Source organism: Echinops telfairi, unplaced genomic scaffold (assembly GCF_000313985.2).
Source record: "Echinops telfairi isolate 266 unplaced genomic scaffold, ASM31398v2 ScPeMD7_60;HRSCAF=208, whole genome shotgun sequence".
Taxonomy (NCBI): Eukaryota; Metazoa; Chordata; class Mammalia; order Afrosoricida; family Tenrecidae; genus Echinops; species Echinops telfairi.
Window position 1 is genome coordinate 35,570,366 of NW_022103958.1, and position 14,992 is coordinate 35,585,357.

Consider the following 14,992-nt stretch of genomic DNA (forward strand, 5'->3'; position numbering starts at 1 on the left):
GGAATATGTATCTCACATATATGCTATAGGCATTCTGGGGTATGTATCTCACATATATACTACAGGCATTCTGGGGATATGTATCTCACATATATGCTACCGGCATTCTGGGGATATGTATCTCACATATATGCTACCGGCATTCTGGGGATATGTATCTCACATATATACTACAGGCATTCTGGGGATATGTATCTCATATATATTACAGGCATTCTGGGGATATGTATCTCATATATATATATATTACAGGCATTCTGGGGATATGTATCTCACATATATGCTACAGGCATTCTGGGGATATGTATCTCACATATATATTACAGGTATCCAGTCTGTTTTCAAGACCTCGCTCCTGGTAGTCTTCCCTGAGCTCACTTTAAACTCTTTTAGCATTAAAAAAAAACTTTTTGTGTGTGTCACAATGTGCCTTGTAGTTTTTATAAGATCTTTTTTTTCTCTTCCTTTCTGATTGAAAAGTCAAAGCCACTTTAAATGACTTCCACGACTATTTAATAACCTACTTTTCAGTAAACACTCAGCAAATAATTGTTGAGTGAGTTAATTAAACTCTCCACACTCCCAATCAATTTACCAAATTTCCATTGTTTTTTCTACATTTAACATCTCTTAAATGTGCCGCTTACTTTTACCGAATTTCATGTTATCATGGGAGTTAGCCAGAAGTGGTTTCTTCAATGTGCAGATGAGTTAGATGAAACATTAGACATATATGAATGAAGTGTAGTATTCATTGTGAGGTCCTGGAAAAAACCTAGAGTTTAAGATCTGAAAAAGTAAAGAATTTGCTTGTCACCTTCAACATTCTTCTTCAACGTTGCCATTCTTCTACCCTGGTGGTTCTGATTCAGGTAGATTGTGGACTCTACCATGCTTCTCTGTGCCCTCTTCAGCACAGTGCTTTGCTCCTAAACTCGCATATGGTGAGAGTGTGAATGAATTAGACATCAGTGGATATTGTCTGTAGTGCCTCAGCTACTTTGGGCTTTTAATGTCTTTCTGCTCTCACCTGGCTTTCTTTGCTTTTACATTCTTCCTTTCCCACGTGTAACACCCTCCTTTCCGGAAAGCACTTGGTAACCACCCTCAATCCAAAGTACAAATAGTCAATAATAGTTTAATAAGATATACTTTTAAAGGGGTATAGATATTTTCAAGTAAAACTTAAGATAATGAATTGTTATAAAGGAACTTCATCTAGCCTAAAGGTTTTGGCTTACTTGCTTTTCTGGAGAGGCACATTCATATTTCACCTCCATATAGTTTTTATAGTGCTTGGGAGCACACGACTAGATAATTCTAGAGATGATAGCTGAAGATAGTCATGTGTAAACCTGTGCACTTGTTCTAAGAATTTAAACTTAACAATGTAGAAGAGGAAGGAAAGAACGACTAGTTTGGGGTGGCTGTCCCCTAAGTGAGAGAGAGAGGGGATTAAACCATCAAAAGAATTCCTTTGTTCTCACTGTCTTCAGACTTGTTAGGTTCGTAGTTCTTGCTCCTCTTTGGTGCACACCAGAAACAATTCAAAGGAGTATTTGGTGTGAGGCGGCTATTGCGATGACAAGTGCTTGTCATTGCTTCCTTTCCCTCCTCCCACCCCCCAACTTACCTCGCTATAATAATTCTTGGAAAAAGAAACTACGGGGTATAGATGCACACTTTACTGTTTGCCTGCCCCTAACTTACTTTTGAGAAGCAACACTTCTCTTTCTCTCTCTCCCTCTCTCTCTCTCTTAAAATGAAAACCATTCGGGCAACATCCTCTCCCTCTTCCTCTTCTTGAAAGGAGAGAAGAATGGTCATCAATGGCAAAAAGCATTCGCAGTGAGGCAACAAAAATGGCCAGCTTCACACTCAGGAAAGCAAGCTATGGCTCCTCCTCTTCATGTTTTTTTGGTGTGCTGCCTGATCAGAGAAACTTGAAGTGATCCCTGAAAGTAGTCTTATCATGTCTCTCATTTTTAATACCCAAAGCTATAGTAGGACTATCTATCCACACCCAATCCCTGGGAGTATAACCCCAAATTAGGCCTGGTCAAAGAGAGCATTCAATACTCTTGGTTAGTGATTACTTTAGTAATAATAATTTCTAAGACAAGCCACGGAGACTCAATCCCGAGATACTTCCCCACTGAAATTATTGGTAAGAGGCACACTGCCTCTCTATTGAAGTTGCTAAGATGCAGCTTCTGATAGTTGTTGGAAGGGGGAGACTCTGTCTGAGAGATGGAAACAGACCCATTCCTATTACATCATTTTACTGCTGGACCCAGTATTGTCAGAAACCGAGTGGTTTTTTGTTTTGTTTACACTTATGTGACCAAATACATTAGTTTTAATTTTTTGCTGAAGCTACTGAATTGGATTTTTAAAATTCAAATAAATACAACTAGAATCACAAAACTGATTGCATAATTGATATAATAGTAGACAGATATGTGATTTGGAGAAATATGAGGGTAAGTAAAAAAGCACTGCTACTAGGGCTCAGTTCATACTGAGCAAGTTTATTCCAAGTAAAATGTGCTTAAATATGTCTATTGCATCAGTCAGTAACTACAGACAAGTTTGCTCAATAATGTATTTGTCTTAATTTTGTTAGAGTGCCATAAAAAAACAAAACAAAAAACAAGCAAACCACCACAACAAGAAAACCAGTCCAGCCAAAACAGTAGCTTCCAAGGATATCGGTTGGGTCAGTTAAATTCAAGACAGAGAGGCCAGCTCAGAAGGTTATGGCCACTGTTATTTTGAGATCTCAAAGGGGTTATCTCGATAGATGATCTCAAAGGATACCAGATGATCTTGGGAGAGTATTCCCTTTTCTTATGAAGAAGTTATAATAACATTGAAAACTGTGTTGGTGAGACAAAGGCCAGGAAAACTGTGCCAAGGAATATTTTCCATCATGACAATGCATCAGCTTACCCTTCAGTGGTAGCAAGAGCAGTGCTTTGATAATTTCATGGAATACTTTATCTCATCCACCCTATACCCATGATCTTACCCCTTCGGGCTTTTGTTCCCCAAACTAAAAGAACATTGGAAATGAGTACAATATGAGTCTCATGAAAATGCCCAAACTACCTATTTGCTATGTCATAAATCAGAATGGACAGAATTCTTTGGAGAAGGGTGAGAATGATAGAAACACCACCTTCAGAAGTGTGTAAACCTGAGTGAAGGATATGCTGAGAAGCAATAAATTCACGCTTTATTGTTTCTGATTAATAAAGGTTGCTATTACTTTGTAGCAGTACTTTTTGACTTCCTTCATACTTTGATGTCCATTGGCTCATTTGGTATTTATAATTAATTTGCTCTACTTTTTATTGTCTGTGAATGTGAAAGAGTATGGATGATACAATGAAATACATTATTATGGCTGAAATAAATATAATTTGTATCGAAATAATTTTACTAGCATTGTCAGGAAAAATGCAAATGTGATGAATAAATCCCAAATTTTCAGTTTGTGTTATTTTGAAATTAGAATGTACACATACATATTCATCCCGACTTGAAGTGTGTATTTTCTTTGTTCCTAAATAAGAAAGTTGAATTTCACTTCTATTTTTAATATTCATTGGATATTGCAATCTGATATTTTTGTCAGATGCACATGTTGGACAGGAATTGGAGAGAGCGGTTTAGCTGCCTATGTGCTGAAGAAATATCTTCTGCTTTTGACATTTACATATGTTAATCCTATTCATTAATATGTAATTCTACTTGAAGTCCACTTTAATGGAATTACTTCAAATTAGAGATCTCAATAGTTTGGAAACACAACAGGGAAGAATATTATACTTCAAATTTTGTTGTTTGCCTGGAAAAATAATATAGATTTGGAAGAAAATTAATCTTTCAGTTTTAGCTATGCAAATTCTATTGGACCTTGGTAAATCATGTTTTAATGGGTAATATTTTTATTTATATTTGTGATGTTGCCTTTTATTAGATTTCCATTTTATCTATCTTTGTACATTGTTTGAAATGTGTACATAAAAACTAGGTTGCTGTTTAATCATCTCTCTTAAAAACATGCTGAGCTCATTTGTAGTAGGCTTTATTGCTAAAAATAGAAAAAAGTGCAGCATAAAAATAAGTTATTAGGTTTCTTTTTCTCTGCCATCGGAAGTTTCCAAGTGAAACCTCTGAGAGTTGGAGCTTGATAGGACGGCCTTGCTTTTCCAGGTCTTGCAAGGTTTCCATCTTTGACAGAGTGCAGTTTTACCACTCTTCCATTACTCCTTTTAGTGGAAAGTACTTGAGTTTTCCTTCTCTGGCAGGTTTCTGCATTATTCAAGTTTCAGCTTCCGTAGGTTTTACTGGATAGAGGGTCTCTGTGAGTCAGAACTGATTCATTGGCAGTGAGTTTTGGTTTATTTCAATGGTATGGCTCATTTTAAGTCTAACATAATGGCAAAATGGACAAATCTCCATTTTAGGATACTATAGACCTTGTTTGCATGGTCCTACTCCCACAAGGGTAACAGTGCCCTAATTTATTTACACTATTAGCAAGTTATCCAATCCCCTTGGTGGGCCTAAGGGCAGCACCCCAAATTTGCTTTTTCCTACTCAGTCATTTGGTGGGCAACAAAGACAATGGCTTAAAAACTCATTGCCATCAAGTCAATTCCAACTCATAGTGCCCTCACAGGACAGAGTAGAGCTGCGTCGCTGGGTTTCTGATGCTGTAAATCTTTCTAGGATTAGAAAGTCTCATCTTTCTTCCACAGAGCACCTGGTGAATTTGAACCACTGAACTTGAGGATAGCAGCCCAGGGCATAATTACTGCGTTTCAGAGCTCCTGAAGACTAAGGCTAAAAGGGCCATATCTATTAATCCACAATATCTTAAACTGAGAAGAAATATTTTTATCCTTAGATGATTTTGAAGCATCAGTCCTAGAGAGCTATTTTATTGGGGCCAAGGGGTAGGAGAAACATCGAGGGACAGAGAAAGGATTGGTGAAGCATGCAGGTTGATTCCATAAGGACTGCAGTTGCTTAGTGATTATCTTTGACATATGTAATCAATGGAGTTTAAGGGGAGCGCAGGTAAATAACTTTAGTTGCAGTATATACTAGTACCGTAATTAGAAAAGGCATTTCTGGGCAGAATAAAAGGCGCCTGGGTGAAAGTTGGAGCCAAACGTGATCTGAGATTTTAGTACATTCCAATTAATGGGTTTCTACCCCAAGTGCCCTTTATGAAGACAAAAGGGTAGAGCTGCTCTTTAGGCCCTCTGCTCCCCCATGGATTACAGTTAGCCTTTTATGACATCATACTTCCTCCAGGAGTCTCCTTGGATTTGATTTTAATCAGATCTTTGTACTTATAAAAAATCTGAAGATGTAGATATGACTTAGGTTATTTGAGTCATGTTTCATCCCATTTTATTCTACAAAACAAAAGTTCAACACAAGTATTGGGAATTTCTGTTTGGGCTTCCCAAGTGCCTGATCTGACGAATGAGTTCTCAAAAAAAGGAAAAGATTTCTTACTCTTCTGCTTCTGTTTTTTCCCAAGTATATGACAATTTAATTCAACACACCAATTTTTGAGCACCTTCTATGAACCAGGTAGTAGATATTTAAAAATACTGTCCTTAAAGAGTGTGATTTTTTTGTTTATTTTTCCTTCTTTACTTTTTCTGGTACCCAGTTGTTATTTCTCTTTGTCTGTATCTCAAAGCAAAACAACTTTTAAAGAATTTTGAATTAAGGTGCTTCCATTGAAAAAAATTAGTATAGCTCTCTGAACATGGCCTATTGTTTGTTTAGAACCCAGTGTGAATGAGGGCACAATGCTAGTCTTGATGCTTAGATGGACCTGTTAGCTTTGCTCCGTGCCAGGGCCTTGGATCACTGCTCTAATGATTGATGCTTACTAAAGATCAGGTGAGAGAATTTGGTTGACCAAAACAGGAATAAATCAATGCAAATTGCATTTGTGCCAAGAATTATCCTTGTTTATAAAAGGCAAATTATAATTTAGTCCTTTGCTTTAAAACACAATGGGAATCTATTACTGAAATAAGTTGAAAATGAATGTGGGAAAGTGAATTGGATTTTTTAAAAAATTTATTCTCTTTTTTCTGTTCTCTATTCATTGGTTAATTCTTAAGATAGTTTTCTCCATGTGATTTGGTTTCCCTTTTCATATCTTAGGGTGGTAGATTGAGTGTGTCTGGCCTTTCTTTCTTGTTCCCCCAGTGTGAGTGGCAGCCTTGGCAGCCCTCTGTCAGTACCCGCTCACAGGAAGGAACGGCTGAAGGTTCCTTTCGGAGACTACTTCACCGGTAGCTGACCTGCTCACAGGAATACCTGCTGGGTGGTGCTGCAGGGCATAGTGTTTCCCTTGCCACAGGGCTTAGGAGTTGCGCCCAGTAATCACTCCTACTTCTGCTGTCTGAGCATATCTGAGTGGAAAGGACTCGTAAGACGTGGCTCTAGATATCTTCCCAAATGAGGTGAGGAGCCCTGACCAAGTGCTCTGGGAAGTTCAGGCAATTGTCCTGGCCACTTGCCTCACTGGTCTAGTAGTGCTCCTTACAGTTGGGAACAGAATTTGAGTAGTTTATAAAGTGCTTCTTAATCATCTCATTTTAGGCTATTCTTTCTCCTTCAGACCAAAGAGTTTTCTTCTTCCCCTTTATTTCACAGAGGTAAATATCACACAAACAAATAATAGGCATTATTTGAATGATATAAATTTTAATGTTTCCCCTTTAATTTTAGATAAATGTAGGTTCACATGCAGGAGCTCTGCTTGCTTTCTCTTCTCTCTTTTCCAAAACCATTTTATGGCAGATCTTACCAACTTCCTCTGTCATCATGCTAACACTGCCTTTGCTCCGTGATACAGGACTGAGGAACACTGTGTGCAGGTATTGTTGGACTAAAGCTATCCAATACCCCTCAAGATACTTAACGAAGGAGATGATGAGTTAAGCATTTGCTTAATATCTCCTCAAACTTAGCTCTCTTGCAAGGGAAAGTGAGGAATTTGAGACCCATCAATTTGTATTTTTTAAACCTGTAATCAAGGAAGAATGAACTGATTCACAAATTCAATAAAAAAACTTGTATAGGTCTCATGTTGGAATTCGCTTTATCATTGGAATTTTTATTGAAAGCCAATGGATATAAGCTAGGACAGGTTGTTTATTGTTTGCTTGTTTTCAGTTATTCTCACTTATAAAAATAAAAAAAATGCCAATTTGAGTAGCTGTCAAGGCTACACTGGCTAAAATGAAAAATGGAAACTTCTGCTGAGACAATTTTTAGTCATAAAAAATGACTTTGGCTCTTTTGTTAGATCGATTGCTTTACTGGCCCCAATTCCTCTTCATCCTTCCTCATATCCAGTGCCTTTGTCATGAAATTATGTATTACCCTCTGACTCTGGACAGCTTTCTTTTTTTTTTCTTTTTTAAAAATCATTTTATTTGGGATTCATATAACTCTTATCACAATCCATCCATCCATCCATTGTGTCAAGCACATTTGTACATCTGTTGCCCTTATCATTCTCAAAACATTTGCTTTCTACTTGAGCCCTTGGTATCAGCTCCTCATTCCCCCCGCCTCCCCCGGCGCCGCCCCTCCTGCCTCATGAACCCTAGATAATTTATATATTATTATTGTTTTATCATATCTTGCACTGTCTGATGTCTCCCTTAACCCAATTTTCTGTTGTCCGTCCCCCAGGGAGGGGGGTTATAGATAGATCCTTGTAATCAGTTCCCCCTTTCTACCCCACTTTCCTTCCACCCTCCTGGTATTGCCACTCTCACCACTAGTCCTGAGGGGATCGTCTGTCCTGAATTCCCTGTGTTTCCAGTTCCTATCTGTACCAGTGTACATCCTCTGGTGTAGCTGGATTTGTAAAGTAGAATTGGGATCATGATAGTCGGGAGGGTGGGGGAGGAAGCATTTAGGAACTAGAGGAAAGTTGTATGTTTCATCATTGCTACACTGCACCCTGACTGGCTCCTCCCCACAACCCTTCTTGTTCTTTGATGCCTGATACCTGATCCCATGGCACCTCGTGATCACACGGAAGCACTGGTGTGCTTCTTCTATGTTGACTTTGTTGCTTCTCAGCTAGATGGCCGCTTGTTTACTCTCAAGCCTTTAAGACCCCAGACCCTATATCTTTTGATAGCCAGGCATCACCATCTTACTTCACCACGTTTGCTTATGCACCCACTTTATCTTCAGCGATCATGTCGGGAAGGTGAGCATTATGGAATACCAGTTTAATAGAACAAAGTGTTCTTGCATTGAGGGAGTACTTGAGTGGAGGCCAATGTCTGGACAGTTTTCAAGCAGCCAGTTAACTTGCTTTGGCTAAGGAGATGTTAGCAAATATGACACAAGAGAAGCTTGTGAAACTATGTGCACATTTCTGTTTGTACTCTTACCGTTTTCTTTTACTCGGAGAAGACCAAGTCTGGACTAGCCTACCGAAATCTGAAGCATATGGAACAGAGGAGAATTACTGAAACTTTCTGATAATCTGAAAACCAAACCCACTGCTGGTGAGTTGCCTTGACATGTAGCAACCTTATAGGACAGTGTAGAGCTGCCTCATAGGGCTTCCACTGCTGTAATCTCTACGGAAGCAGAATGCCACATCTTTCTCCAGAGGAGTGGTTCAAAGCAGCTCATCTTTTGGTTAGCAGCTAAGGGCTTTAACAGCTGCGCCACCAGGCCTTTATAAGACCACCCTAACCCACTCACTGCCATTGAGTTGATTTTGACACATAGTGATCCTATCTAAGATTCCTGAGACTAAATCTTCATGGGAGCAGATATCTCATCTTTCGTTCCATGGAATAACTAGTGGATTTGAACTGCCAGTCTTGCCATTAAAAGCCTAACCCTGTTAATCACAAGATATATTAGTAAGGTCAAATGAACTGAAATATTCCTTGGAACTTAAAGTTTGAACACCATGTCGTGAGAAGAAGTGAATTCCTGCTGTCCCAGCATTGTGGTCTTGGAAGTCATTGGACTTTGGTTCAAGTCTCTGGCTTTCAAGGTTGTGCAACAATTGGCAACTTAAGACCAGCATTTGGTATTTTCATCTGTATAAATGAATGTTCCTTGTATTTTGGTCTAATCAATTTTTCTATATATGTATATTTCCCTTTTCTCACTAGTATTTTAAATTCGATATCATTGACTAGCATAATGATATTATTATTTAAAAAGCCAAATGTCTCCTGCAGGCTACCTATATTATTTCTCTAGAGACTGATAATTCTGTTTCTAAAGTGGATCAAGGACATATATGCCTTAGATATATGAATGGATTTTTGAGCTTGCACTTAATCATAAGCCTTAATTTAAGAAAAATCAGTTCTTATTTTTTCCAGCTCAATACTTGCCATCATAAAGTAGAAACTGAAGATATAGCAACGTGTGGTGAAGAAAGGAGATGGTGCCAGCTATCAGAAAGAATAATGTCTAGGGTCTTAAAGGCTTGTCTTAAAATAAGATGCCATGTAATTGATATGTCAGTTAAGCCTACATGGAAGGAGCATGTGTGATCCAAGGATTGTAAATAATAAAATCCAAGACACGGAAGGAATTATATTAGAGCTTAAATTCTGTTCACCCGTTTTGCATAAGGCTATGGTTGACAGTGAAATCTAAAAATCCATTTACAGCATCCCTACATTGATTAAGGAACCCTGGTTGTGTTGTGATTACATGTTGGGCTGCTAACTGCAAGGTCAGTAGTTCAAAACCACCAGCTGCTCCATGGGAGAAAGAGGTGGCTTTCTACTCCCATAAAGAGTTACAGCCTTGGAAATCCACAGGGTCAGCTCCACCGTGCCCCATAGGGTTGCCATGAGTCAGAATTGACTTGATGGCAGTGAGGTTGGTTTGCTTTTACCTGGGTGAAGCCTCCATTGAACTCCCTGGGACCATTGACCAGGATGTGAACAGTATTGCCTCAGATAGGGTCCATTGGAAAGTTAATTGCAGATATAGTTAGCTTAAATTTCGCATCTTACCATTTGTTTTGCGGGGCGTTGAGGGCTCAGGCACAGGAACAGCTGTGAGGGTGCACAGGACTGGGCAGGGTGCTGCAGGGGAAACTGACTCAATGGCACCAACAACAGCAACAAAGCAAGTAGTTGAGTGAAATTCAGACGTTAGAAACAAAATGCCAACCTTTTTTTTCATCAAGGAAAATTGTGGCCAAGAGTAGCTGGTGGTGAATGGAGTCAGTAAAACAGAGGGGGAGATGGGATTCAGAAAATGGAATCCCAATTTGCTTTTTGGATTTTTAAAGTCAAAATAGTATAAAAGAGCACTTTACTGTCTGAGCTGTATGAGCCCCCAATAAAATGATTTCTTTAAAAAGGAACCTTACAAACTTATAAACCCAGACCAAGCTTTCAGGGCTGACTTTGTTTGCAGCATCGAGCCCAGCGCACAGCGACGACGACGGAAAGCAGTGCAGGCAGGAGCAATCAGACGGAAAGGGGCAGAGCAGTTTTGTTAGGGGTGTGAGTCTTTCCATCTCTCTTTGTATTTTGAAATCAAATACCTGTTGTCTTTTCTAAGTTCAGACTGCCTACGTCGTACTGCTATTTAATTTACATTGCCTTTTCGGTAGAAAAAAAAAATCTGCTTTGTCGTAAATATAGTACAAAACAGCTGGCAGAGAATCAGAATCCCTTGGACAGGGGCCCCCCTGGACATTACCGAACAGAGCTCACAGTGCAGCGCCCCCATTCCTCAAGAGCTGTGTGCTGAGGAGGGGAGGTGGGTGGTGCTGGACCCATGCTTGGTTAATTCATCACATTACTTGGAAAGGTCTTTATTATTTTGCACAGCAGTGTGGTCACCTGGCGGTAGGTCATTAGCATTTTAGTCTTCTTTTCCTCACAACAATGCACAACATGCTAATTAGAGGACTCTGAAAGCTAAGTAACCTGTTTTAAAATCAGACATTTTAATTTGCAGCTTTAATGGCTGTTTTTATAATAACTGGCTTTATTGAGGTGGGGGGAGCAGTTCTCATGTTCTACTAGCAAGGCAGTGTATAACAGAAGCTGACAAAATTAAAAACCTCATAATGTGACCTTTGCCTGGGATAAAAGGCTGTTTCATAACAATTTCCTTTTGTTCTTTGTTTAAGCCATTACTCTAAAAGGAGCCTCCGATTAATCGAAGTAAATGCATCATTACAGTACTAATCCATGTCCTTCTGTCAGTGTCTGTTTTAATTAAATAAGAAATGCTAGCAGAAAGATATCACGCACAAAGCTTTAGTTGGAGACAGAAGCACTGGTTGATCAAGGAAAAGATTAAAAGGGCTTTACTGTTTTGTCCATTTACAGAGCTCCAGAAGCCACAGTGTCCAGGTTGAAAAGAAATCTTACAAAAGAGTTTACCACATTTCACTCTTATAGATTTAAATAATGGGATTTGCCAATGAAATTCTAATCATCCAATTTATCACATGTTAGACATTCCAAAGCAAGTTGCAGAACAGCTTGGGGTGTGTCCTCTAAGTCTTTTGCAATGTAGTGCTTTATCTGTGAAAACATACCTGCCAAATGTGCATGTGTTCCTTATTTGGGTGACACTGATGGTGAAACTTGGTTGTGACTATATGGTGTGGGGTTTTTGTTTTTCCTCTGAAAGTTTATTGAAACTTAGGTTTTTGTTGTTCTTGTTTTTATTGGCTTTCTATTGACAACATGTTTAAGAATTTAGGAACTTAATTAGTTGTTATCCTTGAAGCATACATTTAATAAGTGCTGATAAAATGAATGTATCTAGGTAATATCACCACAATGCTACCCAGAGTCTCTTCATAGCAGCCGAGGTGCAGAATTCCCGTGGTGAGGGCTTTTTCCATATACGAGCCATTATTTGATGTAATGAAAAGAGAAAGTGTGCAGCAATGAGATTGTTAATTAATTTAGCCTAACAAGATGAAGATAAATGAAGCAAAGCACAGATTGAATGAAGCCAGAGGTCTTATTTACAATGTAATACATTTTTATATAAAGCAGATCTCACTTGGTAAAAAACAAACATATCCCCACCCCAAAGACCTGCTCACAGCAAGAAAAAAGTTCTACACCCTACACAGTTCAAATCTAGAATCCTGCTCAGGCAGCATGTTCTGTGACTCCGTATAGAAGACACTTTTAGAGCGTGTCGACAGTGCTTTTTCTCCTGCTAAGAACCCTGCACTAGTTAACCTTTAACTCCAGTGTTTTATTATTCTCACCATGGACTGGGATGGCCATAAGCATAATTATCTGGAAACCTTGGAGTTTCTTGTTCTTCAGGTTATCCTGAGACATCGTGCTTCAGCTATTTAATAATCATTTTATTTGGGTTCTTTTTTTCACCGAAGCAAAGAAGCTCAAAAGTGAAAGGAGAGAAAAGAAAAAAATGCAAGCAAAAAAAAAAAAAAAAGCCTTGTGCTTTTTTCCATGTGCTTGAATCTGTAGCAATTGTGCAAAATTCTCAAATTAGCATTATTTTTAAAGTCTTCCTTTCAGAGATTAATGAGCTTTATCCAGTATTTGACCTTTTATCATTCTTGCTTTCTGCTTAGAAGTACTTCCTTCCTCCCTACAGTAGCTAGAAAAGGCAGTCTCTTATCTTATGTTACTGTAGGCTGTGGTAACAGGGCTCTCTACAAATGGTGTTATTATGGTTGCTATGTTTTTATCTCAGGGGTCATGAACAAATCCATGCAACTGCTTCTAAGGATTTCAATAAATAGGACTTTTTTTTTTTTTAATCCAGACAATCGCCTTTTATGTTACTTTTAAACAAAACTACTAGTCCATCAAGAGTTTCAAAAGAAAACAATTCTACAGAGTGCCGGTATGGCTGCACAGACCAATCATCATGGCACCCATTCTCTGGGCCTCTATTTTTCAAGTCCACTACAATAGGTTGTTGATTCAATGGACAAGACCAGAACAATTAAGTTCTCTGTTTAGCAGCAGTGCAGCATTTTAATGCCCTTCTCTAATAATGGTCTCATTATTGTTATTCTAAGACTGGGCCTCAGGAGGAGGAATATTTGCTGGAGGTACGTCATTATTTTGCAAATTTCGATTAGCTCATCATGTTGTCTGTAGTGTGAAAATCGTAGCTAATTAGGGCAGCCAGTTAGACTACCAGCTTTTGAGCTTATGAGTTAAAAGGTAGCATACTTGATAGACCAGTGATGTGAAAAAGGTGGTAAAAAGGAGGATTAGAGCAGTTGCCTTAGTAACTCCAACTTCCATCTGTGAGGGGACAATGGACTTGTGTTTCTCCCCCACCTTGGTGTAAAAATTGGTTTTGTTTTGAAAGGACAGGGTTCTTTTATGACAATTTGGAATTCAGCCCAACTGAGTGTAGTTTTAGTTGTTAGGAGAGACCATTGGGGATAGGAAAGATGAAAGGTCATGGTGAGCTTCAAGGACATGAAAGGTTGTTGTCTCATATAACAATGGCAGATTGTTTGTTTTTTTTCCCCCTCTAATATTTCTAACCAGCCCTAAGTCAGGTGATGGAACAAATACCTACAGTTTAGTCAGGTGAAACAGGAGGGGGAGGGGGAATGAAAGAAGAAAAATGGGGTAGGAGAGAGTTTGTGCTTTGTTTACAATTTTAAAGAAGGATCACTCCAATGTGCTTTTATTTTTAAAAGTGACATTTCTTTGTCACCATCTCTGAGATTTGGACACTTTGTCTCTGTGGGCCATCACATCTCTGGGAGGCTCTCCAATGTGTTAGGAAATGTGATTTAAGCTCTCTTCCTGAACTCCCAGGAGGACGAGTGATGTGATACTTAACAATAAATTTAGTTGTTGTAGCTTTCTCACATTTATCGGTTTTCTTAAAAGGCTTTTTCTTCAAATGCACACCGAATAAAATGAATGATAAATATGAAAGAAATTTGTTTCACCACTCTACAGGGTTTTATCATAAATTCCATGACTTCCATCATGGAAAGTTTACAGGAAACTGTTTAGATGTTGCTGCAATAGCAACAATTTTTTTCTCCCTGAAATAAGAAGCAGCCGAAATTTAAAGAGCTGTTGGGGTTTTGTATTGAGGAGAAGGTGATAGGAGAGGATTGAATTCAGTGATATTTCATAAAAGCCCTCAAAAGCAAATCAGCTTCAAACCTTCTCCAGATTTCAAAAACTTTTATTTCAGCCAAATGAGTGGCTTCTATTTTCTTTTCATATCAATATTGATACATCTGGTAGTGATGGTTTGTGTGTGTTTTAAGAACTGGAGAGATTTTAGGAACACTTTCCTCAGTTGTGCACCTAGAAGCATGTTTCACTTGGTGATCTGAGCAACCTTCATTTTTCTTTCTCTATTTTGTTCTCAAGCAACCTTTGTGTGAATGAAGGTAGGCTTGGGGAGATTTCCAATTCCCTTAGTCCTGGGTCTCTGTTTTTCGCTTTTTCTAGCCAGTTTCTCTTATTGATGGAGACTTTCTTCTGAGAAACGGTTTCTTTTTCATTTATTGTAGATAAATGGTAGACTTGAAATTTTACTATCATGAAACATGAGAGCTTAAGGACTTTCGAGCTCGTCTAGTTCAATTCCTTTATTTTAAAAATAAAACAAGAACTGGAAAACTGAAATGACTTGCCTAAGGTAACTCAGCTAGATAGAGGTAGGCAAATCTTTCGGGTGCTATTTGCTATACTGCTTAAATATATAATTCAAAAGTCAAAGGAAGGAAAGCATTTTTCAGGAATTCATAGAAACATGAACTCACCTACTGTTTACGTGGTTGAGGAGAGAGAAGGGATGAAACTGATTTCTTGTGTGAGGAGTGTGGAGTATTGGGAGTGCAGATCAGATTTTTTTATAACCATAAAAGTTTCAGCATTTATGAATAAAACACAACCAAACAAAAACCCCTTAAGTCATCAGCATAGCCAAGAGAACATAA

The 14,992-nt window shown here is 38.5% G+C and overlaps 1 protein-coding gene and 1 pseudogene across 3 annotated transcripts in view; one reads left to right on the plus strand and one right to left on the minus strand.

Annotated features, from left to right (window-relative positions):
• SOX6 (SRY-box transcription factor 6) overlaps positions 1 to 14,992 on the plus strand; it is a 655,298-nt gene that overhangs the window by 192,371 nt on the left and 447,935 nt on the right. The window lies entirely within an intron of this gene.
• On the minus strand, positions 1,769 to 1,971 carry LOC115869921 (annotated as a pseudogene).